The sequence below is a fragment of the Anas acuta genome, chromosome 24, assembly GCF_963932015.1.
Source record: "Anas acuta chromosome 24, bAnaAcu1.1, whole genome shotgun sequence".
NCBI classification, from domain to species: Eukaryota; Metazoa; Chordata; class Aves; order Anseriformes; family Anatidae; genus Anas; species Anas acuta.
In genome coordinates, this window is record NC_089002.1 from 7,556,298 (window position 1) to 7,582,695 (window position 26,398).

General features: G+C 38.3%; 1 long non-coding RNA gene across 9 annotated transcripts in view; it reads left to right on the top strand.

Annotated features, from left to right (window-relative positions):
- Positions 1-26,398, top strand: part of LOC137844098 (uncharacterized) — a 118,959-nt gene that overhangs the window by 24,635 nt on the left and 67,926 nt on the right. The window contains exon 1 of one of the 9 annotated variants that reach the window (XR_011089820.1): positions 9-1,907. The exons of the other annotated variants lie outside the window; for them this stretch is intronic. This is a non-coding gene — a long non-coding RNA (uncharacterized lncRNA). Of the gene's footprint in view, positions 1-8; positions 1,908-26,398 lie in introns of those variants that run through there. 9 annotated transcript variants of the gene reach the window in all.

Genomic DNA, 26,398 nt, shown 5'->3' on the forward strand with positions numbered 1-26,398 from the left:
CGGTGCGAGGGGGCCGGGCGCGGGGCGTGCGGCGGGGCCCGGCCGGCGCGGTGTGGGGCGCGCCGGGGCAGCAGGAGGGCTGGCCGGGGGGGCCTCCCCCTCCGCCTTCCCCTCCGCATGCGCGCGGTTCAATCCCTCTGCCCCCTCGGCGTAGCGCGGACCGCGTGCTCCCGGGGCTGAGAGGCTGATGTGTGAAGTCCACGGACAGCGGGGAAATGGCCGAGCTCCTCTCGATAGTTTTCCCTCACACTCTTCAGCTAAGGTCCCCTAAAGTTCATCTTCCAATCACTAATACTTCCGCTTCTCTTCTCAAAACTTCACCAGAAATGCTGTCTCTGTTGTCAAAATCTTAGATTTTTTATTTATTTATTTTTTTTTTTCTCTCAGCTGCTATTTTCACTCGAAGTAAGACAGAGTCCCTTGAGAGGTGGGGTTTCTGTGCTGAGCGTTTCCGCTCGGTGTTTAATGAACAGAGCGGCCGTTTCCTGTGCTGTGTTACTGTAACCGGAGTTTTACCTATCCAGTTTTGTGTTTTGGAATTAGTTTTGCTCAAGATGTGTACGGAAACTTCCTAAGCCTTTTTGCACAGATGCTTAGGTTTTGTTATTGTGAATGCAATTGCACTCATCTAGCGGTTCAGTAATACTGGAAGATGTTGAAGATAGTTTCTGTTTTCCCTCACTTTGCTGTTTATATTTGGCTGCTTTAAAGACTGGCAGTTTTTTTTGGAAAACCATCCCAAATAGTTCATTTTCATTGCAACTGCTAAGTTTCAATAGGAATCTCTTGTTTCATTAGCAATGAAATATACTTTTTTGTTGTTTTTAAAGAAATATTCAACCTACTTTAAGCAAACTTCTGCCATTTTCCTTCTTTTATTTGGAGTGATGCTGTGCTAAATGGTACTGACTTACCAGGTCCATTATATTCCTCCTAAGTTACCGAAATCAGGAGTCCATTTGAAGAGACAAAATAACTTGATGGCAATTCATTATCCCCTGATATTTGAAGCAACAAAAAAATCTAAAAGGAGGAACAGTTTTGCATTGTCTCATGAGGGCAAAATAGATAGCTTTTGAAAAATTTCTCAACTAATTTTCATGCTTGCTCTCCCGAATGGTTTAGGAGCAGGGCATTCAGCCTTCATAAATAATAGATCTCCATGCTGCATAAAGCTTGCAGTGAATGAAATCCACTGAAAGATCCATCCATCCAGTTGAACTGATGATAAATATATCTTCTCATGATGATGAATATGCTTATGCTAGCAGTTTCAATGATGCCCTGAGTAGTGACTTCAATTTGATATTTGTTCTATGCGGCTGGGTTTTTGTTGTCATTTATTGTTGCAGATACATTTATTTTAACATTTCATTGCTTCTGGAAGAAAAGTCATTTGCAGTGCAAAGAACGTATTCTCTTGTTATCTAGCTTTTTTGGCTTGGACAAAATGTGGGACAGAAACCAACAGTCTCTTTGCAGCCTTTTCTTCAGAACTGATGCTAATAACAAAACAGAAATCATTATTCAGGACTCACTAGGTCCACGTACCTCTCCTTATTCCATCCTCACGCAGCTGTCATTTTAGATGACTTGATGATGTCGGTCAGATTTGCACGTCTGTGCTGCCCTTTAATTTTATAATGCGACAGCACCCTCTTCTGGCTGTTGCCTGTTGGTTCGAAACAGCCGATCAGGCAGCAAAATCAATGTCAGGCAGCAGCACCAGCTCTTTGTCACAGGATCCTCAGCGCTTTGCAAAGGAAAGAATAAAAGCGAGGGCAGGAGAAGTTAGCAGACCTGGCAAAAGGGAGAACAAAAAGGTATCTGATGTGCAATACTGCCGTCCTGGTGTACCTGCAATAAGTATTAATACTGTAACGACTGAGAAAGCTGCCTCACTTCAGGTATGTAGGTTTCTATCTCAAATCCAATGTATTTCTTGCTCTTAAATTAACGATATCTGTCCTTCCACTTCATTTTCTCTGTTTTCTTTTTATTTATTTATTTGTTTTTTTCTTTTTTCCTTCTGATAATCAGCGACTATGCAACCTTTATTATTATCAAATTTGTGGCTTCTAAGATTTCTGTCCATGAAGCGATATTTGAAAAAAACTGCAAAGGTGATTAATATTTTCATTTCATGGGTTATTATGGAACAAATCAACATAATTTTAGGTAAGGACTGACTCATGATATTTTTTGTGAATAGGATTATTAAACTGTGAAGTAAATATTTAATCAGTAGACAATCCACAATGTTATTCCATGAGTTGCACTACTCAGTTATGTTTGGTGTGGAGACTGACATTTTGTTTCCATCTTGAACCATGCATTGTATTTCACTCAGCTTTTGCTTTATATATTAAAGAATCCTCTATTACGAAGTGTCTTCTGCCTTATAGGTTTTTACATAGTATTTCTTGGATGAAACAAGCAAATGGATATTTGTAACAACTTTCTAACCTGGAAATTTGTTTGCAGTTAGATTTGAAATTATGTAGATCCCAGGACAAAGACTATTTCTTTCTGGTTGTTTTCTCATTGCAGAGTATGCTGGGAAACTTTTGAAAGAAGTGTTATCCAACTGTAGCACTAGATATTTAAATACTACTAAACATGTATTTTTACTTTTATTTGCAATGAGAGATGGATAAGAAACCATTCTTGCTTTAGCAAGTGCTGTTTAATTTAATTTATTAAAAGAAAGTGTGAGATTGTAATCTCATAAAGATCATTTCTAAACTGACTTTAGAATTAAAACAGTTTAAATGTTTGCCTCCAGACCTGGAAGAAGAAGAAAATTCAGGTCTGATCTACTCTTAGTCTGTTTTTTTTTGTCATTGAAAGTTTTATTTGCTAAGCTATAAACCTTTGAGAGATTAAGATGTCACACTACTCTTTTTTTTTCCTTTTTTCCTTTTTTCTTTTTTTTTTTTCTTTCTTTCTGGTGTTGAAATCATTCCTGTGTTTTACAAGCACGTGTCTGTAATTACTCCAACTTTATGATTTATGAACACTCTTTTCATCTTAGCTGTGCACACAATTGTTCAAATTTCCTCTTTTTGAGCTTTCTGTATATGCTAGGTTCAAAGTCTCCATGCAAAGTCCAAAATAGCACTTCAGATATGCGTATGCCAAGGAATGAGGAGGAGTTCACTTAAATTTTATTTCTCTTTCATTGCTTAAATGTGTGATATAAGTGGAACTAAAGCTGACTTTTAACTGTGAGCAAACAGCCAAGGAACTATACTGGACTCCCATTCTGACAGTGACACTGAAACTTACATCACACCATTGGCATCTGTGTTGCTGTTTCCATTTCCACTGAGTAATTGCTGGAATGCTAGGCCTGGCAACGCCGCATCTCTCTCACAATGAGGCTCAGGGATTGCTCGCTGGGGTACAAAGGAGGTCAGAAGGCATGGTACTTCTTCAACTGAGCAAATAGCTTGCTCCTTTCTTTCCTTCCATACTTTTTAATTTATTATTTTTAATATTCTACTTGCTTTGCACTGGGAGTTCCATGACACACCAATCTCCAAAGCTTGTATGAAACTGTTGAGAACTATGACTAGATTCTCTGAAAACTGTACTGTGCCAGTTTTCTCTACTTATGAGTGTCCAAAATTCCATGTGACTCAAAGCCTGGCCTACCTCAAAGAGCTGCTTTTCAGACAAAAACACTAAGTTTTTAAAATCACAGAATCCTGTAAACTACATCATTTCTACAGCAAGTGTCATCTGGATGTTATTTGTAGCATTATTTTTCCCCTTAATAGCAAAAATGGGAATGAGGATCGAAGACTATACAGTTTTTTGTTTTCTATTCTTTCTGAATAAGCAGAAAAACAGACACAAGGTTCTGTATTATAGCTGAATTCCCTGCTGTCATCTGTAACTCAAAGAATGTGCTCCCCTCCAGAAAGTCAAAGTAGACAAACAGATATTTAGTAGAGGCTGGAGCTGGCTTGGGGGCTGCTTGCTATCACTTTTGCCATAGAAACATCCAGTTCTTGAAAGCAGAGTGTTTCCTTGTCTTGGGATGAAGCAAAGCACTTCCCAGAAATGAAATGTCTCTGATTAATGTTGCCCGTGGACAAGAAGTGACTGTTAAAAAAAACAAGTTTAGTTGGTTTTGCTACCCATTAAATGCTAGTATGTTGTAGGCAGTTAACACTGATAGGTCTGTGAAACAGCTATAATAAAATCTAACGAACACCCACAAAATGTTTTAATTTGGCTTCATTTCCTTTGAAGGATTAGAAGAATAAGAAGATGCTTTGTTTCCCAGGAAACCTGGGTTAAAGGGTAATAACATTATACGCCAAATTTAAAAATACTAAGAAAAAACAGCTTATCAAAATTATTGCTCAAGATTTATTTAGAAGGAATTTTTCTGCTATGTGTGATGTCTGAGATCATTTTGAGATAATCTAGTTTACTGAGTCAGCTAGAAGCGAGATGCTCTCCCTGAAGTTCAATGTATTTTGTTACTGCCCATTTGCTCTTTCATACATGCCCCTTAGCATCTCCCTCTGTGTTGTCTTTTGAGACGTATTGTGTTGAAGCAGTAAATATTTTTCACTGACCTGGAAGTGGACAATCTGAACATGTTTTTTTTTTTTTTTTTAATTATTATTATTATTTTTATTTTGTTCTTTTGTTTTCCTGTTATCTTTACTTCTATGTGGCATGTTGAAAAAATAATTGTGCCTAAGGTTCCTTCCACTGCTAATAAGAATGCCCTGTTCAGCCTGAACCCTATCGCTCCATAAGCAAGAAGTGTGCTGCTTTTCACTTTGAAACTAAAAATATGTAGAAATAAGTGACCTTACTGTATGCATTGCTAGGAGAAAGAAAAAAAAAAAATCCTCACGTGTACACCTCGTTATTATGGTAATAACATTGCTGTAATATAATGTCCTAAAATACATTCTCATAGTATCCAAATCAGCTAATACTTTGGAATTGCAAAGAATATGGCCCAAACATCAAGGATAAAAAATAATTTTATTCTTCGGATATGTTCCATTAGCCACAGTGTAGAATGTGATAAAAGTACAAATAAAAATATAGTAGGAAAGGATAGCACAGGATACAACACAGTCTTATCTTTTACAGACTTTCCCAGTTCTTCCTGGGCTGCATATACCAAGAAGTAAATGCACACTTGTATATACTTTTCTCTGATGTTTATAGCCTTCTCAGTGTGAAGGACTGAAATTACAATTCTAATTCTTGCAGACTGAATATGTTTAGGTACTGCCAGTGCTTCTTTGTCTTAATGCCCAGTGACCCATGAAAAGGCTGTTTTTCCAGAGCTTTCAGCTTTTATTTGTTCACTTATTCTGGGCTCAGGATGGTTTCTCAAATCTATAAGGCATGTATCACAGTCAGAGTGAGGCCCATGAAATAGGAGATGTTCTGGAGAGACTGGGCTACTGGAGTGTTCCCACAATTGTGAGTTCATGAGAACTCTTCCTAGCTCAGCCTTGAGGTTTATTCTGATGTAAATCTGTTCCAATCTTTAGGGAATTAAAGTCTAATACAAAAGATGAGTGACTTATTTCATGATGGCCTGGGAATGTCTATTAGAGAAAGCCTATAAAAAGCTTTGCTAATCTCTGTGCTGCATGCCATTATCTAGAGGAGGGTGCACAGTTCTGCTTGTTGCCTGGATGACAACAGGGTTCCTTTACTGTCTCAGGAGAAGAAATCTGTGGTAATGTAAGGTACTGCATGCATTTCCAGCCACTCCAGGAATATGCCTGGGGCAATTTCTTGGGGGCCCTTGTAATTTCATGCAATGAGCACAGAGGTCCCGAAGGCCCCAGCTCACAAGCTGTGCCACAGGATGGGACGTGCTGTTGCTGCTGTCTTGATTTGAAAATTGTTTGAGCCCAATAGGAAAGTGAAACTGGTCCAAAGGGAATGGAAAGTGTGTGCCTCAGGATCAAGGATGCTTACTAGACAGGTTTGAAACTACACATTTCTGTGGTACTTCAAAAATGTGTCATGACTGGAATGTGAAACAGTAGAACCGACTGGTGGAATTGGCCACATATTTTCTGCATTTCACTTTATTGACACAAAGGACAGTGGTGATTTGTAACATGATGAGAAATAAAATTTCCACCAGTGAGTTCTGTAAGTTGTATCAGCTCCTGGGGAGTGAAAAAGCAATGTATTGCCTGGCATGCTCCCACCAACAGACTCTGGCTTCAGTTCAGACTTACTTCCAACTGGCATAATTATTCTAGCAATGGAAGACGAAGACCATAAGCAACAGGCATTGAGTAACACTTGTAGGGCTTGCACCTCATTATAATGGTGGATGAGGTTGCCCAGTAAGCATCAGAAATCCTTAGAGAGAAGTGTCTGCATCCACAGAACTACTTTGAGGTAGCAATTGATGGAGGTATAGACATTTATTTTGATTTCACTGGATAATTACAGCAGCACAAGGTAATGTATGAACTGTAGAAGGTGCTCAGTATCACTGAGAAATGCTCAATAAAACCCAGGGCAGATGGATATCTGAACATGAATTGTTTCTTGTCTTAATGTAAAATTATTAAACAGAAGAAATAAAAGGAACTGAAAAAGTCTAGTAAGCCTTTATATATGTGTATATAAATATTTCAATGGTGCTTGACAGCTTTCATTCTTTATTAACCTCTAAATCACATAGACAATATTTTGGAGTTAAAAAGCTGCAACATTAGTAGCATTTTGTTATTGTCATATCTGGGGGACCACCAAGCTGCATGCTGTACCCTCATTACAGAAATGTGATTTTTCTCTTGGCAGAGCTCTACCTATGTTGTATCAGAAAAATGTTTGGACATAGAGTTATCTAAGAGAAGTTTTGTTTTCTTTTACAAGGAATCTTCAGTCCATCAGGATGATGGTAAATGACTTTGTTTTTGGAGAGATTTCTCTGTTCTACAGGCTGGATAATGGTAATGGCTCCACTTCCAATAGCTTGACTATAGTTAGCCATGTGAAGGACAGGCAAGAGCAGAATCCTTCTCCTCACTCGTAGAGTAGATTTCTCTGCTTGGCTGCATGTTGACTTCAATGGTTTCTACACATAAGATGCCTAAATATACGATACTTCAGTGGGTTTTATAGCCCTCCTCCCCATCCACAATTCTTACTAAGCCCTGTAAGGAACACTCATCATGGACTGTTAAATTAAGATGTTTATAGGCTGGAAAAGGAAAATCATGGACGTACTGGGACATACTTTACTATGTTGGTCCTATTTCTTAAGGGTCTTTATTCCAAACATGATAGTATCTGATTTGCTTTTCCCTTCACATGCCTTTGTGAGAACAGCTCTTCTGCTCTGGCTTGAAAATTTCACAACTCATGCCAATTTTAGTCATGAGAATGAGAAGATACTAGAGAAAGCCATTATGAACAACAGTCATGCAAACAAACTGGTGCGAGGGCTTACCACTGGAGACAAGAAAAAAATAGATTTGAATAGTTACAAAAATGATAAGCAAGGTATGTTGGGGACTCCTTGGGTATGAAGCTAGAAAATAACAGGGGAACTTTAGTCTGGTACCTGGTTTGCTCATAATTTTTAAAAAAGTTAATTTTGATGAAAGAGGAAAAAAAAAAAAAAGCAAAAACCAAAAAAACAGCATGTTTTTATGAAAGCTGTTAAGTTATTCAGCAGTAATGGATTTCTCCCATCAACAGCTGTGGGATAGCTGGGCTCTTCCTCAAAAGACCTCTAGTTATCAGAACACATATTTTGCAGAGTCATGATGTCTAAATAGTTTTCTTCAGACTTAGTCACTAGATGACCTTTAATGTTAGTTAAAATTCTTGTGCTAAGGAGATTCACTTACTTCTGAGCTTGAAGGGACTATAGCATGAGCAAAAATGTGTGCACAGAGATAGATAATGAATATTATCTATCTTGAAATAGAAAGATAGAAAAAGGGAAAATATTGCCGCAGAGGACATATTAGCACATGGACACACATACAATGTGAAAGTAGAGTTTATGCAGGACTTCAGGGGAAAGTACAAGAGGATAAGGAATTAAGACATGAAACAGAGGAATTATAGGAAATATATTGATGCAATTATCCTGTGATACTGTATGTTTACAACAAGAGAAAAATTCTGTCAGGGAGAGCTGCTGATCCTAGCTGCAGCTGCTACTTCTGATTGGAAAGTTGCCATACTTCTAAATAGATTTCAACATTTTCCCAGGTCTTAGAAGTAATAGAAAAGGCCATTAAGAGTGGAATAGGATAATGAAGTTAGCAAAAATTGAGAAAAAGCTATTTGAATTTCATTGTCTTTTGAACTGGAGGGCAGAATTTGAGATGCAGTTCTAGCATTTAAATTTGTATGTGTAAAGATGAGCCAAATGACAGGATTTTTATTTTGAAATCATTCAACAGCTGGATAGGTCAGGCTGTCCTTTATTTCCACTATTCTCACTTTTTTTTTTTTTTTTTCCCCCTGTTCACTTTTTAAAACAAACATCACTGACTTCCAAAAGGCTAGTACTAGGGAAGTACTCCCCCTGTCCTATTATTGGTATTCTTATGCTGTTTCTTTAAGCATTTACTGTCAGATACTAAAAAAGTCGATGGGCCATTGGTATGACTAGAATGTATGTTTGTATATCTGGCGTTTCTTTCAAGTCAGTTCTGAGAATTTTCACAACTCTGCAAGATGTCTGAAACAATATTAGTCCACAGCCTGTACTCTTCCCATTTCTACCTTTAGTCTGGAAAAAATGAATCCATTTGGTGCCTGAGTTTATCATCTTTTCATGGTCACACTACTAAATAAGTGTATTAGTTTAATAAGAAGCCTGTTTCAGAAGGGCTGTGCACCTGCACCAGGAAATCTTCCAGAAACATATATTATGAGGTGATCTAAGCATGCTCATTATTCAGACTGAATAGCTCTAAAAGCGAAATTGACTCAGGTAGGGAAGTAATTTGAATAGAAAAGTAAGATTTACTTTACCATTTCAGAAAATTTTAATTATGGCCAACAAGCTACTAAAAATGCAGTAGGTAAAAAATAAAATTTACTTTGGTATATGTATATTAAAACTTTGGAAGGAAAAGAAACTGAAAAAGTAAGTAGAATGACTATACCTTTTTTTCCAGAATGGTAATGCTCTAAAGCCATCTATTTTAAGAAAATAATTCCAGCAACAGCATTACTTCATAAACAGATGGAATGGTCAAGAAAAATTCAGAGCATATAGTAAATGTTGCTATTTTGCATTTTGGGAATAAAACAGGTAATTGCCTGTGGAACTAGTGATAGCTATTGTTCGGCAACTTTACAAAAAAAAATAAAAATCACAATGACCATCAGTTTTTCAGTCAAAGCAGTTGCTCAGAGTAGCTTATGTCATAAAATTATACAGACCTGTGGAAAAAATGTTTCAAGTCAAATGCAAAACCTCTTATTTAGTCCCACAAAAAGTGAGAAAAACACAGACTAGATATTCTGAAGTCACACTAGAGGGCACTTGAGCTGTTTCTTCTAAAGTAATTAGAGATCAGAGTAGCAGGATGCTTACACAGGAGCAACAGTGGACAGAACTGAGCACTAGAATTAGTAGGATTTATAAGTATCATGTTGGGAGAGTAGTTTGTGATCTTTCCCCATTGCCTACTGAGGGCAAGTTAGTGTAAATTTCCAGGTGTAAATTTTTCTTGTTGGTAATATAAGCAATTAGGAAAAAAAATAAAGATTGCTGGTAGATTGCAATAGTATTTTGTGCTTGTACATGGATAAATCACAGAAATGTGGAGTATTTTAGGAGTTCAAAATGAAATCTAGTCTGAATTAGAACCAGTTGTCCAAAGAGTTCACAAAATCACAGAATCATTTAGTGTGGAACAGACCTCCAAGATCACTTTGTCTGACCTATAACCTAACACTAACAAGTCCTCCACTAAACCATATCACTAAGCTCTACACCTAAACATCTTTTAAATACTTAAAAAAAAAAAAGTTAAAAAAAAAGTATAAATAGTTGAGCTGACCTATGGAGTCTGCTCCTGTAGTATTGCTCTTGCTCCAGTTCTGTCCTTTCCCTGTATAGTATGATGCCCTTCAAATTATTGCTATTGTAGAAATGCAACAAATAGTTTTTAACAGCATTTCTATAAAGTGTCTGTAATGAACATAAAATGCTTTGGTTTGGAAGGGACATAAAGATCCCCTAGTTCCACAACCCCCGGCCATGGGCAGGGACACCCACCACTTTTTGCTCAAAGCCCCATCCAACCTGTCCTCAAACACTTCCTGGGATGGGGCATCCACAGCTTCTCTGGGCAACCTGCTCTATTGCCTCACCACCCTCATAGTAAATAATTTCTTCCTACTATCAATCTAAACCTACCCTCATTCAGTTTAAAGCCGTTACCCCTTGTTCTATCACTAAACCCCCTGACAGGCTCCCTCCCCAGCTTTCCTGTAGGCCCCCTTTAGGTACTGGAAGGCTGAACAAGGTCTCCATGGAGCCTTCTTTTCTCCAGGCTGAACAACCCCAGCTCCCTCAGCCTGTCTTCATAGGAGAGGTGCTCCAATCCTCTGATCATCCTTTTGGGTCTCCTCTGGACTTGCTCCAACAGGTCCATATCCTTCTTGTACTGGGGTATTCCAGGTGGGGTCTCACAAGAGCGAACTAGAGAGGGAGAATCACCTCCCTCACCCTGCTGGCCATGCTGCTTTTGATGCAGCCCAGGCTACAGCTGGCTTTCTGAGCTGCAAGTGCACTTTGCTTGCTCATGTTGAGCTTCTTACCAGCCAACACCCCCAGGTTCTTCTCACGGATGCTCAATCCATTCTCTGCCTAGACTGTTGTCCACCCAGATGCAGGACCTTGCACTTGGCCTTTTTGAACCTCATGAGGTTTGCACAGGCCCAATTCTCAGGCCTGTCAAGGCTGTTCTGGATGGCATCCCTTCCCATCGGTGTGTCAGCTGTACCGCACAGCTTGTTGTCAATGGCAAACTTGCTGAGGGTGCACTCGATCCCACTGCCTAGGTTACCAACAAAAATGTTAAATAGCACAGTCCCAATACCAACCTCTAAGGAACCCCTGTAAGGTTTATTTTATAATAAATGAATTCAAAAATAATTTTATAAAAAATAAATTTGAAGACTAAGAAGATAGTATAGGCCATCCAGTAGACCCCATGCTTTGTAACTTATTACAGAATTTCAGAGGTTTGGGTAAAAAGTAAATAGATATCTATCTTCTGCCAAGTTTGGAAAGCATATATAAATTTATTTGGGTAAGGATTTAAGCTTCCATTTCTCTCATTCCTCAAGTATTCATTGTTCTTCAGAAATTAGTGGAATGTAGTGGACAGGGGCATATATCTACTCTTTACTACAGGCATTTTAATCTAATTTATGTATCTAATACATACTGCTGTCAATAGAGTACACCAGTAGAAACCCTGATCACCTGAATCCTCCATGTTTTTATTAGCTTTTGGAAAGCTTCTCTCTTGCAGTTTTTTTTTTTTTTTTTGCTGTTCAGTTGAAATCAGAACTTAGAGCATATGGGCAATAAAAAATGTCACATTGTAGTAACCCCGTAAATGGCTACAGAACTATATGCAGGAGAACCTGTCTGGCTGCATGCTTAACCTTTTGGGTGCCAGGAGTTACCCCAAGGCCACAGGTAGGCCAATGCTGCTGTAGTTTGATTGCTCTGAGATAAAAATCACTGTACTTCATTCAAAGCAGTGATTAAAAAAAAAAAAGTCTCAAAGTGAATTGGACTTGTAAATGGGAATAAGGTTTAGTAACCTTTTAGACAGAAAATTGGATAAACAAAGAGGAAGGATTTACTTTTAGTGCCTTCTTGTTTCTTTTTTTAAAACCAGCAACTTATTTTTACCAACCTGAAATAATTAATGTAGTCCCACAAATGCCACGAGACAGAACAATAATTACTGTAATTTCACAAGATGTTTCCCTATATATCTTTCCTTGACTGTTTTGCTCTCTAATTGTATATAACCAGATATAAAATTTCTTGTTCCAGAAGACTGTGATCAACTCTTGGCATGCTTGTATCACACTGATTAATTTCTAGAATTTATAATTGAATATGATTGTCATATTCATTTGTGGTTGTCCTGGTTTCAGTTAGGACAGAGTTAATTTTCTTCCTAGTAGCTGGTAGAATGCTATGTTTTGGCTTAGGATGAGAAGAGTGCTGATAACACGCTGATGTTTTAATTGTTGCAGAGCAGTGCTTACACCAAGCCAAGGACGTTTCAGCTTCTCACTCTGTCCTGCCAAAGGGCAGGCTGGGGGTGCAGCAGGAGCTGGCAGGAGACAGACCCAGGACAGCTGTCCCAAACTAGCCACAGGGGTATTCCATACCATCTGGGGTCATGCTGAACAATATATAGGGGTGGCTAGCCAGGGTGGGGGGGCCAAACTGCTTGGGGTTAGGCTGGGCATCAGTCAGTGGGTGGTGAGCAATTGCATTGTGCATCACTTGTTTCATACACATTATTATTAATAGTAGTATTATCATCATTATTGTTATTATTATTACTGTTATTATTATTTTCCTGTCTTAATAAACTGTCTTTATCTCAACTCACAGGCTTCACTTTCCCATTTCTCTCACCCATCCCAGAGAGGGAGGGGGGAGGATGAGCGAATGGCTGTGTGGTGTTTAGCTACTGGCCGGGTTAAGCCACAACAGTGGTCAGTTAGGAACCAGATATCAGAGCTATGTAATCATGTTCCTCAAATGTACAACCTACAGAATACTCAGCCACAGGAGTCAGATATTTTCATTAACTCATCTCAACATACCAAGTACTAGTTAATATTCACTGTTACTGTATTATTATATTGTGTTGATTTATTATATTACTGGACAACTTATGCCATCTGCATGGGAAAGAGAACTTACCTTTTAGGATATAATAGTGTTTACCTCTCTAGTAGGAGTTTTCTTTGTCTCTTATGTATGGTACTGCTTCCCTAAGCTGTGTAGCTGAGGAAAACAAGGTAAATCTAAACGAAGATCCATGATAAGTTATTAGAAGGTCTTTTTCCTTGATTCTTTTTTTTTTTTTTCAGTAAAATAAGCTGCATCAGTTATTAGTACCTCTTACTGCATACAGGGAAGAATCAAGTGAAGTAAATTAAATGGCAATAAATCTTGTGTTAGCCAGTGTTTTCTTTGACAGATGGGTAATGTCATGGAGTCTCTGTAATAAATGTATTGATGACATCAAGGTGCAAAAAGCTGCCAGAATAGTGGAAGACAGAAGTAGAATTGCTGGCAGATGAGGGGAAACCTCTAAAAGAATAGTTGTAACTTTAAAATGACAAGAGGGAACTATTTATTTATTTATTTATTTATTTTGGAATAAGCATCATAGCATCATCACACACTCAGGATTGGAAATAAATGTCTGGGTAAAATATGTATTGAAGAATCAGGGAGAAACTGCAATTTGAGCAGAAAATCTTGTAGGGAAGGAGGCATATGTACTGCTTTTTATGGACAGATCACAGTTTGTAAGATGAGCATGATCATTAATACTCATATAGCCTTTTCTGCTCCTCAGGAAAGATGGGGTCTACTCAGGAACAGTCCAGACCAAGTTTAATCTCTCTTATTCCTCTTCTGAATTGTAAATACACGATAACTCCATAACATTTCCTTTATATATCCAATGTATGTATCAAATTGTTTCTCTGTGAACTCTGCAAACAAATATTACAAAGAACATTAATATGGTGCAGCCCAGATGGAGTGGTATCTGACTCTGAATGTAGACAACAAATACACAAATGACAAAAGTAGGATGAATATAGAAGCTTACTTTCTCATAGCACTGTGCTCAAAATATTGCTGTCTTTTTTTCTAGTTGTCTTGTTTCAGTTTCTTAGAAATGTAGGAAGCCTAAATTCATTTCACCAATACTTACAGTTAGCAGTCAAAGGCCTTTTTCATAGGTGTCTTCTGCATTTCTGGACTAGTTAGATGAGTTTTTGTGGATGCTGGTTTAAGGTGGTGATTCAGAATGCCTTTGAGAACATGACTTTGCTTGTGGTGTTGTTTGAATTATGTTTGAAATCACAGGATTTCTCTTGCTGCTGATGTTGGTTCATATCTGGTTTTCTTTTTAACTTTCACAGGTCCTTGAGAATTAAGCATTTCTGGCTATTGCCCTGGAATCTGAGATGTTGTGGGAGAGTCACTGTTCCCAGATCACCACCAGTTTATCTTTCTACTCACATTTATGTTGAGTGTTTATGTGCCTGTCTTCTGTATACTTTACAGATGTGCCTTGTTGCAAACATTTCAGTAGATACAGATCAGTCTTTTGTCTGACTCAATATGGTGTTTTAATGCTTTTAAGGTAAAGATGTTTTTTAGTGCTGAAATTGTGACCATCTATCATCCTTTCCTGACCTGACTACACAACCGATAACTGCCTGCTTCTCTTGATCATGTACAGGGAAGGACATAGATAACCCATCTGAACTGTGTTTGTTACTGAACATTTTGAGTTCTTTTTTTCTGAGCAGTAACTTGGTGTTGTTGTTTATTTATTTATTTTTAGTGATGCCCCTGAATTCTAGATTGAGCTCTGCTATATCTCGATGGAACCTCCAAGTTTTATGGTTGGACTAGATGATTTTGTAGATCCTTTCCAGACTTGTGTTTCTATGAAAACACCATGAAAGGTGTTCTTTGGTGAAACTGTTGATCATCGTTTAAGTGTGTATTGTATCCTGCTCAAGAAGCAGCTTTCATATAATGACACCTTGTATAGCAAATGTTTTTAAAACAGTATCCTCTATTTTGTAGGGTTTGTTTCTTTCAGGATAACAGGGCCCTCCTATATTTGCAGGGGTTAGGGATTTTTGCTCTTTACAAGAGTTGCAAAGTGTTTACTAAGACTTTAGCTTCCAGTTTAGGTAGAGATACAGTAAAAAGAACCTTGCAACTGAATTTAAGATCCTCCACGGAGAAAAAAATGTCTGGAAGCAGCTTAGTTCTTTGCATTGAACTGTTCAAGTTGAACTTCCAAGTTTCTAATCAAATTCTGAAACCAGATGGAAGGAAAATGTGAGGAGTAATACAAAAAGTATGTTGCAGAGAAGATCAAATGGAAGAAAGAAGATGAAAATGTTCTCAATTGACTGCAGAGTTCCTTCACGAACAGCTTTACAGGAGAATAACCCTGTTCATACTGCACCTTTATTCCTTTATTTTGTCTGGAGGTGTACACATGAAACAAAATAGCCTTGTGCAGTTGGAGGGAATGCATTGCAATGTTGCTCATGTCAGCATTGAACAGCTTTAATTTTTTTTTATTATTATTATTTTTTTATTTTGTGTGTGTGTGCATGTTACTGATTTCGATATAGTTAATTAACAGGCTTTCTGTGATCTCTAAAGGCTTTGTTTACGGTATCCTTATCTGAGAAAAACAAGAATCGAAAACAAGTGTCTTCTCTACTGGTAAAATTTTGTTGTGATTTCTTTTACTTTGAAGCAGTAGAATGACTTCTGTGCTCTTGTATGGAAGAGCAAGAGTTAGGAGATCCAACAGCTCAAGAAAGAGAAGGAAAAAAAAATGAAATCACTCTAACGAACAAGATGTGTCCTTATTCAGAGAACGGGAATACCATTCTTTCCTTCTTTGGGGAATATATGAGCAGAAAAATGAACTGAGAGACAATAACATGAGTGTCGTCAAAGTATTCCAAAAAATAGCTGAGACTTGTGCAGATGCCAAGTCTAACTTTGGCTGATTCTCTTTTAGGAATTTTGTAGAGCAATTTTCAGAATTCTATTAATACAACATGCAAATATACTTCAGACACTCTGGGTCTGTGCTGTGGGAGTAAAGTGTTTTTTGGTGATTTTCAGAGGCCAAAAACATGTATGTCTTTTGAAACACAAACTTTAATCATATATGTGAATTGAAGATGTTTAAATGTTACAGCACAGGGAAAGAATTGCACAGAATCACAGAATGTTAGGGATTGGAAGGGACCTTGAAAGATCATCTAGTCCAATCCCCAAAGGGGATTGTGAAAGAGGAGTGAAAAGAATATATAGCATAAGTAGAACCAAATGTCAGACGTAAGAAAAATAAAATGATGAATATTGGTACTTTTTTGGACCACATGCCACAGTCGTGGACAGTAGCAAGTACCTTTGCTGCCTCTGTATCCAGGATTCAGAGTTTTATATAAACTAGTGTTCTGCCACTCTTTGTATCATAACAGCATGCCCCATGGTCTGTGCTGCCAGCAAGGTGAATGCTGGCATTCACCATTTAAAATAGCAAAAAGTTGCCCCATCAAACACTATCATTTGTTGATAACATGTTATGTTATCATTCTTAACATACCAACTGATCTGGTTTAAGGTGGTTAACAGCATATGTATCAAAGATATGGCAGGATGTAAGACCTGTGATACATGCTAATTATGATATATGACATATATAATAATGGACGATTGTAATGATACATGCCATGACAGGAAACATCATGATATGTCTGTGTCTTGTGGTTGATTACTTTCTGCAGCATTTTACTTCCTGTTATGGTAGGTATGTGTTATGGAAGTGAATGTACATTGCTGGGTTCTTCTTTGTAATCCCTAATGACCTCTTTCCAGTGTTGAGGTGAGTTTGTCTTCCCAAAGATGAATTTGGGAATATATCCTCAAGCTTCAGTTCAGTTATGAAAACATGGTGTTTTTGGTCATGCAATGAATAATATTGTATTCTAATTGCTTTCACTCTAAGCCTGTTCCAGAAGACAAAGATTTGTCTGAATATCTTTGATCTATGAGTTCCAGAGGCTAATCAAATCTGTTATTGTGGGATTATGCCCATAACTTAATAAATGGTAAATTGCAGTTGACTCTTGGTGACCTCAAAGATGTCTTGATTAGCATAATTTAATATTTCAGTTGTTGGTTAGAATATTGTTTCCTGCTGTATTCTTCATTTTTCATAGATTTTGAGATTTGATGGTAATTTTTTCTGCCCTTTCTCCCCCCTCTCCCTCCCTCCCCCCCTTTTCTGTAAAAACATAAGAATTAGTTCTTTATTGAGTGGCAAAATACATGCTGTTGATTAGGTTCTTCAGATCTCATAGATCTGAGACCCGTAGGTGTTTTACTGTGTTCTTTTGTTTCGGGCTTAAATTGTATCCAGAGCTTTACCAGCTATTAAACAAGAATGTATACTAGCTTTTTTCCTTTTGTAAGTATCTGGTTTTGGTCAGAGTTGGAAACGGGACTAGTGAATCCTTTGTTCTGAGTACAACAGTGTTGTTCTTTTTAATGGTCTAAACATTCTAGTAACAAACCCAAAACTTAAGTTGCATTGGCACTATGGGCAGCATGGAAGTATCACAGAGGATTCTTCTGTCAGTTAAATCAGAGTTATATTTCTATTTTCTTTCTGCTATCGATATTACATAACTTCAAGCAATTGCATTTTTCTCAGGAAAAGATATTGTTTTTGAGTACATCAAATGTGTAGACGTGGTGCATTTGCATCTCATGGTGCCCAGTTTATATAAAATGGGGTCCTCAGTTGTGCTGGAATATGTTTGAGTGGATGAATAAAACCACCTCTTGGTATTATCATGAGTGGATATTTGTTTTCAAGAGCGTAATGAAGAAAAAAACACCTTTAAGGTGGTGAGTATATTAAAAATGTATGTTTATTTGAAAAAGGAAAAAAAATATTTAATGCTCTGGAAGTTGATTTATATTCACGGTCCTTTCATCCAATGTAGAATAAGTGAGATGTATTAGTGGAACTAACTGCCTGAGTTAATTCTTTTAAGTAGCCATTGAGCTTTTACAGTTTTTACATGTTACTTATCTAGGGGTATAAAAATAGCCCATAAGGATATTGCCAAGTCATACTAACCAGCCTCAAGACCTCGGTGTAAAAATCCTCTCACGTTCACTTGTACTCTTTGACAGTGAGAATATTGTTGGCTATACAGAGACATTCTCTGTGTGGTCAGAGCTGGCACAGTATGCTGAGGGCATTTTTTCTCCTCCAGTATAGCTCATTTTAGAGCTGGCAGTTTGGATAGTGTGGTCCAATACAAGATGCTGAAATGTTTATTTGATTCCTTGTTCATTCTTTTCTTGTGAAAGAGCATAACTTCCTCTCTTAAATTTATGCAAAAGGAAGAGGCTAAACAGAGGCTTAGATACTTTAATAGGAATACCAAAATCCTTTTTAGGGTCTAAAAGGGGAATAAATTGTTTTTGGCAAGCTTAACAAGGTTATTGGTTTTGCTGCTATTGGCTCAAATGTCCTCTATTTTTTGTCTTGGTTTTCTTTTAACTCCTTCTCCCACAGCCATAAAATCAACCATTGTTCCCATGGATCTTTAAGTTCAGCACCTCTTTCTAGGGCTGGATTGTGTGCAAAGGCACCATCATCATCAGCTTCCTAGTTCTTGAGAAAAGTGGTCTCAGCTGTATACTGTTACTGTTTCAAAATACACCTCAGATAAAGTCTACGCCATTGTTTGTAACATAAGTTAACATGATTTATCATGGAGAAACGCCATGCCATTCTGCTTATTCTATCACACTGAGAAAATAAATATGAGACGTTTCAGTTTGACCTCTGATTTAGAAACAAAGTGAATTTAAACACTGAGAATAAACATAAAATGAAGGACATACATTTTGAGAACTAATAACTCATTCCTACATACTCTGGCTTTTTATCTTTCACTATTGAATAGCTTCTGGCTTATGAAGAACATTTTGTTCATTCATGGCAAAAATAGGAATGAAAACAGCAGTTAGCACTGCATCTAACAATAATTTAACAAAAATACTGAATTAGCATTACCCGTGGTCAGTGGCAGATAAGGAGCTTTCTCCAGATTATTTCATATTTCAGTTTCTCATGTTTTATGGTTTCTATGGGCTTTTGGTAACATTCCAGTAAACAGAGTATGAGGAAAAGCTCAATAATGGTGTCTTCTGAGGCAGAAAGGATATTCATAAACATACTATCACAAGGGGACTATAAGAATATATTTTTAATGAACTTCTAACCACATGTGTGTCAAGCTTTCAGACATAAATAATTATTTCTGTGTTATGTGAATGTGCGCATATAGCAACTTTGCTGTTCAGAGCAATTTGGAACAGGAAGACTGAAAATTGATAAAACTGATGAAGGGGCTACAACGCCTGTGGTAGGTACACCAAGATTCAACACTATGCAACTGGCAAAGCAGTCTTTGGGCAAACTGAAGGCAAAGGCAAAAATGCCTTTGAGGGTAGAAATGTTCTGAGGGAGAAGTGTTACAGAGGTATGTTCACTGAAGTGTCATCTATGCATGTAGGATGATTCCAAACCACTCTGTTGCAATAAGAAAGAGAAAACCAAAAGGGGGCAGGAAAAAAAAACAGTGTTTGGAAGTGTTGTTCTAGACTAGTTGGTGAGAAAAAATGCAGCAGGCTAGGTTTAAGTACTGGAAATTAGGAAGGCAAAGTCTCTAAGGAGCTGAATTGTAGCTAAGGAAGTTGTGTTCTGCATTTGCTGTCTCATTGGTTCTTGTTGGCAGACATACTTCAGTAAAAGCATTTTACCATTTTGTTTTCTGTCTGTTCACAGTGGAATAACTTGTGGCCTAAGCTGGGTATCAGAGCTAAGTCTTTCTGATGTACCTGAGAAGACACCAAGGGAGCCTATTAGTATCACTACAGAATTTTAAGTTGGGATGGACGTAAATTCTCTTCTCCCCAGCCTATATGCTGTGTGATTCCTGAGAGTGCGAAAAAGGGATGTAGCTGTACATTAGCTGTTCCAGCATAACTCTGCAGTGAACAGAAAGCAAATCTCAATCTGGAAGTAAAATGTGAGCACAGATGGAAATGTTTATGGTTATGAAAGTATTTGGATGACAGAATGGGTATGCCTGGCATCCAAATCAATTCACTCACTGAGTTCCCTTTTACCTAGTAATAGTGGCCCTGTACTCTTGGTACTTCCTTGTGGTGGTCTTGACCACAACAGCTTGTCTCTTCATCTTTTTTTCTTCGCTGTAGAAACCATTGTATATTGGGCAACAGTCACTTCCCTCAGCTTGCTGGTGATGCTCTGTCTAGTGCAGCACAGCAGAGATGCTTCCAATCTCATGCTGTATTTGCTCTTTCCGACTTCCAGTCCTTACATGCTTACATCTCCTGTTTGAGCACTGAATGAGGAATAAAATCTTTTTAGCTAAGTATTTCCTAAGGGCTCTTGAAAGTCAAAATCTAAAGGGTCAGGAGGAAGAATGTTCTGAGAAGCAGGTTAAGTGAAAGCTTCCTGTTCTAGTGTCCACATGTACCTCCTTATTCTTTGTTTTCTGTTTCAGGACTGTCATGATATTTGGGTTAAACAGAGCTGAACCAAATGGCTAGTGTTAGAGATCATGATCATGACTGCATGTTTGCATGATGCTCAGTTCTTGCTGAAGTCCCTTTAGAGCGTTACTTCCAGTGAATAGACCATTCACTCTGCAAAATGCAGTCATAGCATGATGTAGTTTTTTTAATGTCTTGTAAACTTTCTGTTACAGGCATACCACAGGCACACACCTCAGGAGTGTTGATTAGTGCAGTACTTTGTCTAAACATTTTCCCACTGGATCCAATCCAGTCTGGGATTGCAACTGTCGTGAGAAGGCAACAAATCATTCTGAGAAGTATCTAAATTTGCACCCATTGGTCAGAGCAATGTTTATGAACAGACAGAGTCACATGACAGAGGAGAGGGTACTCTTGAACCCTGCTAGTAATATGTGCTAAAAAAGTACCAGAGCTCCCTTTTTTTTTTTTTTTTTTGTATGAGTAAACCACAGAACTACGTTTTTCTTGTTTGAACAACCCCTGGTAGAATGTCATGGGAAAAAATGCCAGGAAAGCAACTGGAGTCAGCCCAGAAACATTTTCGATGCTCATAATTACTTTATTTCTTATAACAAACAACAACACAAACAAATCAACAAACAGCCTTTTCAGAAATGTGCATATTCTTTGAAAAAGTATTTCAGGGCATTACAGTGATTGAGACATAGTACCTATGTGAAAAATGCAGATAGGAAACTGTAAAGAGTAAAATAAATGCCACGTGTATACATTTTTTTCCCTCATTTTCAGTCCTATCTCCAAATAAACAACAACAACAAAAAAACACCCCACAATGTAAATCATTGTTTACTTTTTATATAGTCACCTTTGTATCTAGTATCTTGTATCTACAAGATACTTGAAAAGGATCGGTCTTGCAAAGAGTTGTGTTTAGCATTTTTTTTTTCTCTCAAACGACCAGAGAAAATGAACAAGGAGGTCTCATATCTCCTTGGGCCCCTTTGAACACTCTAGAGTGTTGCTTCTGTCCTCCGTTTCTAGGTTGATTATAATTTAATGTTGTTGGTGACACAATCTTCTAATTTCAGGAAGATGTATCTTAATTAGATTGAAATTTGTGCATTTGTCAGTAGCCCTGAGCTTATACAGCAGTCTGCTACTCCTGGAATGGCTGGCCTTAATTTTTATAGTGCCATTCTCCTTGTGCTGACTCTGGAAATTGTAATCAGAATAACTGATTCAACTTACAACATAGCAGAAAGCCTTTAAGATTTTTCAGAACTTTCTTCACATGGTTTTCCTTCCTGTGCAGAAAACAAGGAGGAAGCATGAAGACTTCAGCAGAAGGGTGCCAAGTTTACTTGCAAGTAAATGAAACATTTTTTTTTTTCTTCGTGTGTCAGTAATTAGTCATACTTACCTGGCAAGTAAGAAGATGATATTATCCGTTATAGATGGCTTTCCTGCATCAGCTGGTAGCTAGCAGTCTTGTGGCAAAATCTTGCTGCATTTTTTCTGTTTTCTTGAATAGCTTTGCAGTTCAGTGATACATTAGCATGTAGTAATTTGAGTACTGCTGTTGGCAAATTGGGTGGCAAGAGATGCATATTAGATAACTGTTGAAAATGGTGTTAGTGTGCAAATGTTCTAAGTGTAGCTTATCTATTAACTTGCTTCAGACATATGAAAAATGTTTTGTTTCAGGATAACAATAGCCCTTGCAAAATTTTCTGTGTTTTGCTTCAGTAATCTGCTTTGGGAGCACACTTTGAAAGAGAACTTGACTTTCTAAGTTGAGTGAACTGGACTTCCATCATTAGTCAATAAAGAGTCCCAGTTTAGAAGAGCATTTTCCCATTAGATACTGCCTTTCCTATGTTATTCATTACCAAAATTTATTACTAACGTACTAAAATCTCCTCTTTGCTCTTTTCTGTGTGTTTTTATTTTTATTTATTTTTTTTTTTTGTTTTATAAGCTAGGAACTAGTGGAGGACAACAGACTTCTGACACATTTTTCACATTCTTGTCACCATCAATTCTTCGTCTTACCTAATTACTTATAGCTGTTCTGGTTCATAATGTTTTTTAATCTAAGCCTCTAGTTTTACTGTTTTAACTTTGTTAATTATATTTATGGCTAACATTTCTTATAATCAGTGTCAGTTAACAAAAAAGCTGCTGATAAATTCCTATAATTTTTTTCCTGGTCAGTTTTTGATTGCCTTAATAGGAAGTTGTTTTTCACAACTTCCTGAAAAGTATTGCTAACTTGGTGTGGGAAAATTGAATAACAACTTGGATCTTACAGTTCTAGGTTTGACATAGTGAACATTGTCTAGTGACTTGAAGACACTTTTTCATTGTTTACCTATTCAACTGATCATTCCTACCCCACCCCCACCCCCCCTTAGAGTTTAGTGCAGTCTATTCTCCTTTAAAATACCATCCCATGCTGTCTAAAGACTCACAGTGTGCATGTTTTCAGAAGCTTGAGTTCCAGTCTGCGTTAAGAACCTTTAACTAAAGCAGTCATAAATGGATGATGCACTGACATGAACACTGTCTGCCACCTAATTTTTTCCTGTGCATCGTAGACTCATTTAAGTTGGAAAAGACATCTAAGATCATCTAGTCCAACCTTTAATCTAGTACTGCCAAGTCCACCGTTAAACCATGTCACTAAGCTCTACATCTACATGTTTTTTGAATACCTCCAGGGATGGTGACTCAACCACTTCCCTGTGCAGCCTGTTCCAATGCTTCACAACCCTTTCAGTGAAGAAATCTTTCCTAATAACCAACCTAAACCTCCCCTGGCACAACTTGAGGCCATTTCCTCTTTGACCTATCATTGTTGCTTGGGAGAAGAAACCAATCCCCACCTTGCTATAGGCTCCTTTAAGTTAATTGTAGAGTGCATTAAGGTCTCTTCTGAGCCTCCTTTTCTCCAGGGTAAACAATCATAGCTCCCTCAGCTGTTCTTCATAATGCTTATTCTTCAGACCCTTACTAGCTTTGTTGCCCTCCTTTGGACATGCTCCTGCACCTCGATGTCCCTTTTGTAGTGATGGTCCCCAAACTGAGCACTGTTTGTGAGGTGCAGCATCACCAGAGCTAAGTACAGGGGGACAATCACTTCTCTAGTCCTGCTGGCCACGCTATTTCTGATACAAAGCAGGATGCTGCTGGCCTTCTTGTGAATCAACACTAGGTGAGTGATAAGTTTGAAAAAGAAATATGGTGGATTTTGTGCTCTGATTCTGGCAGGCAGTATATTATTTAAAAGTAATTCTTTAAAAGAAAAATCTATATGCATTTGTAGCAGTAATCCATTTAACTGTTTTAGGTGTGGACATTTTTGAGGGGATTTTTTCTTCTTTTGGTGTAAAGCAAGATAACTGTTTTCTAGAACAGTTCAGTACAAACACAGCAAAAGAACCTCGTGCCCCATCCTGCTGACTTTAACTGTATTGAAATGTAGCGTCCCCATCACATGAACAACAGGCAGCAAAATGATGACTTTCCTGATCAAAGGTTGTAGTGGTTTTACCCAGCTGGGCAGTTGAGCTCCACCACAACTGCTTTCTCACTCCCCCTCCTAAAAGGGAAAGAGGGAGAAAATACAAGGGTTGAAATAAGGACAGGGAGATCACTCAATAATTATCATCATGGGCAAAACAGACTCAGCATAGGTAGATTAATATAATTTATTACCTATTGCTAACAAGCTAGAGCAGTGAGAAACTAACAGCAAACTAAAGGCACTTTCCCCCCATTTGCCTTCTTCTGTGTTCTCCCCCTCAGCAGCGTAGGAGAATGGGGGCTGTGGTCAGTCCCTAGCACTTTGTCTCTGCTGCTCCTTCACGGTCCCTCTCTGCCACTGCTCCAGTGTGGGGTCCCTCCCACAGGATGCCATCCTTCAGAAACTGGTCCTGCTTGGGCTTCCCACAGGCAGCAGCTCTTCAAGAACTGCTCCACTATAGGTCTGTACCATGTGGACTCTATGGGCTGCAGCCTCCTTCAGGCCAGATCTGCCTGCTCCAACATAAGCTCCTCCACAGCCTGTGGCATGGAGATCTGCTCTGCTGCGTTACCCCATGCGCTGCAGGGGGAAAGCTTGCTTCACCATGGTCCAGGGGAACTTCTGCTCTGGCACCTGGAGCCCCCTCCTACACTACCCTTGGTGCCTGCAGGGCTGTTTCTCGCTCCTTGTTCTCCCAGATGTTGTGGTGCAGTAGGCCTTTTCCCTCCTTAACATTAAGGATGTGCAGCTAAGGTCACCACTGTTTTAAACCATTATGAAGTTGTTTTGCTCTTTAACACCAATCTAAGCAGAGGCGCATCCATTCTTTCAATGAGATGTTGGTCCTCTTATAATTCTCTTACGCTTTTAAAAACCACTGAGTACTGTCTCCTGGCCAGATTGGAAGTTGGATAATTCTGTCTTGTATTTTCTTAATTTCAAGTCCCTCTACTGACTGCTGCTTCCAGGTGTTCTGCTGGATAGCTTTCTTTAAACTGCTTTATAATAGTTCTTCTATATTTTCTTCCACTGTGGGCGGTGACATTGAATCTTCCTTAGTTCTTGCTAGTTTCGTTTTATATAGCAGTTTGGATGAAGGGTCCTACTGAAATGTTAATGTGCAATCTTCAGTGGTTATGCAGATCGAGTGCTGGAATTCAAGACTGTGTGTCAGGTCCAATGATTGTTACAATGCTGGAGATGCCTTGCCAGAATAGCCTATTTGTAGGAATATAGAAACTGATTTTTCTAGAGCTAAGAATACATAGTAATTTCATCACAGAATCATCATAGAATGGCTTAGGTTGGAAGGGACCTTAAAGATCATCTCATTCCAACCCTCCTGCTATGGGCAAGGGTGCTACCTAATAGCCCAGGTTGCCCAGGGCTTCATTCAATCTAGCCTTGAACACCTCCAGGGATGGGGCATCCACAGTTTCTCTGGTCAACCTGCTCCAGTGCCTCACCACCTTCTGAGTGAAGAATTTCCTCCTAACCTCCAATCTGTCTCCCCTCTTTTAGTTTAAAGCCACTCTCTCAATTTCAAGCCCTACAAGCAAGCTCCCTGACAGTGGTGTTAGTTGCTCTAATGAAAGATGTTGCTTATTAAAGAAAGGCTTGTAAGGGTGCAGCATCTATTGTGCTTCCCTTTAATCACATTTGAACACTTGATTAGATAATCAAGAAGCATTGTTATGTAAGGGATGAAAGGAACTATTTAGAGAAAGCGTGACTATTTTGTAACTAGGCTCTTCCTCTGTCAATGTCAAAACTTCCTATCTGTATTGCAATTGAAATGAAAGCAATCAGGGCAAGGCCTAACAACGAATAACTTGTTTGCAGGACTGAGCATTACAATGAGCTTTTGGCATTCCAGGTCTTTGGCATCAGCTCAGCAGTGGGAATGATTGCATACCCAGTAAGACTTCAGACACATCAAAACAAAACTGAAAATCACCACCAAAACAAAACTGTAATAACAGTGGTGATGAGAGGATGAGTTCCATGTAAGGGGATGGAAACTGATTGTGGTTTTTGTAGCTCTAAGTCTGGAATACTAGATTCTGCAATTAATGCTGGGATCAAGATCCAAGTGTGAATGCACCAAACTGTCCTTTTCATGCTTTTTCTATCCTCCCATTTGGGACCTTTTTAATTATTAGGCAAGAAATGCTAGTAACAACATATTTCACTGTCACGTATTATGAACCAATAGTCTAATTTCAGTCTTGGAAGCACAAAATGAAAATCAGCTGAAGTGGTAAATGTGGAATAAATCACATCAATATCTGTCAGACTATAAAATACTCTCCCCCTCAATGAACAGAATAAAAGTCCAGATTCATAATAGTAATTAATAGATCTTGCAATGGCATCTCTTTGTCTGTTAGCAGACTGGGTGTTAGAGGCAGGAATGTACTTTAAGGTGTAGCAGAGGAACTCTAAGT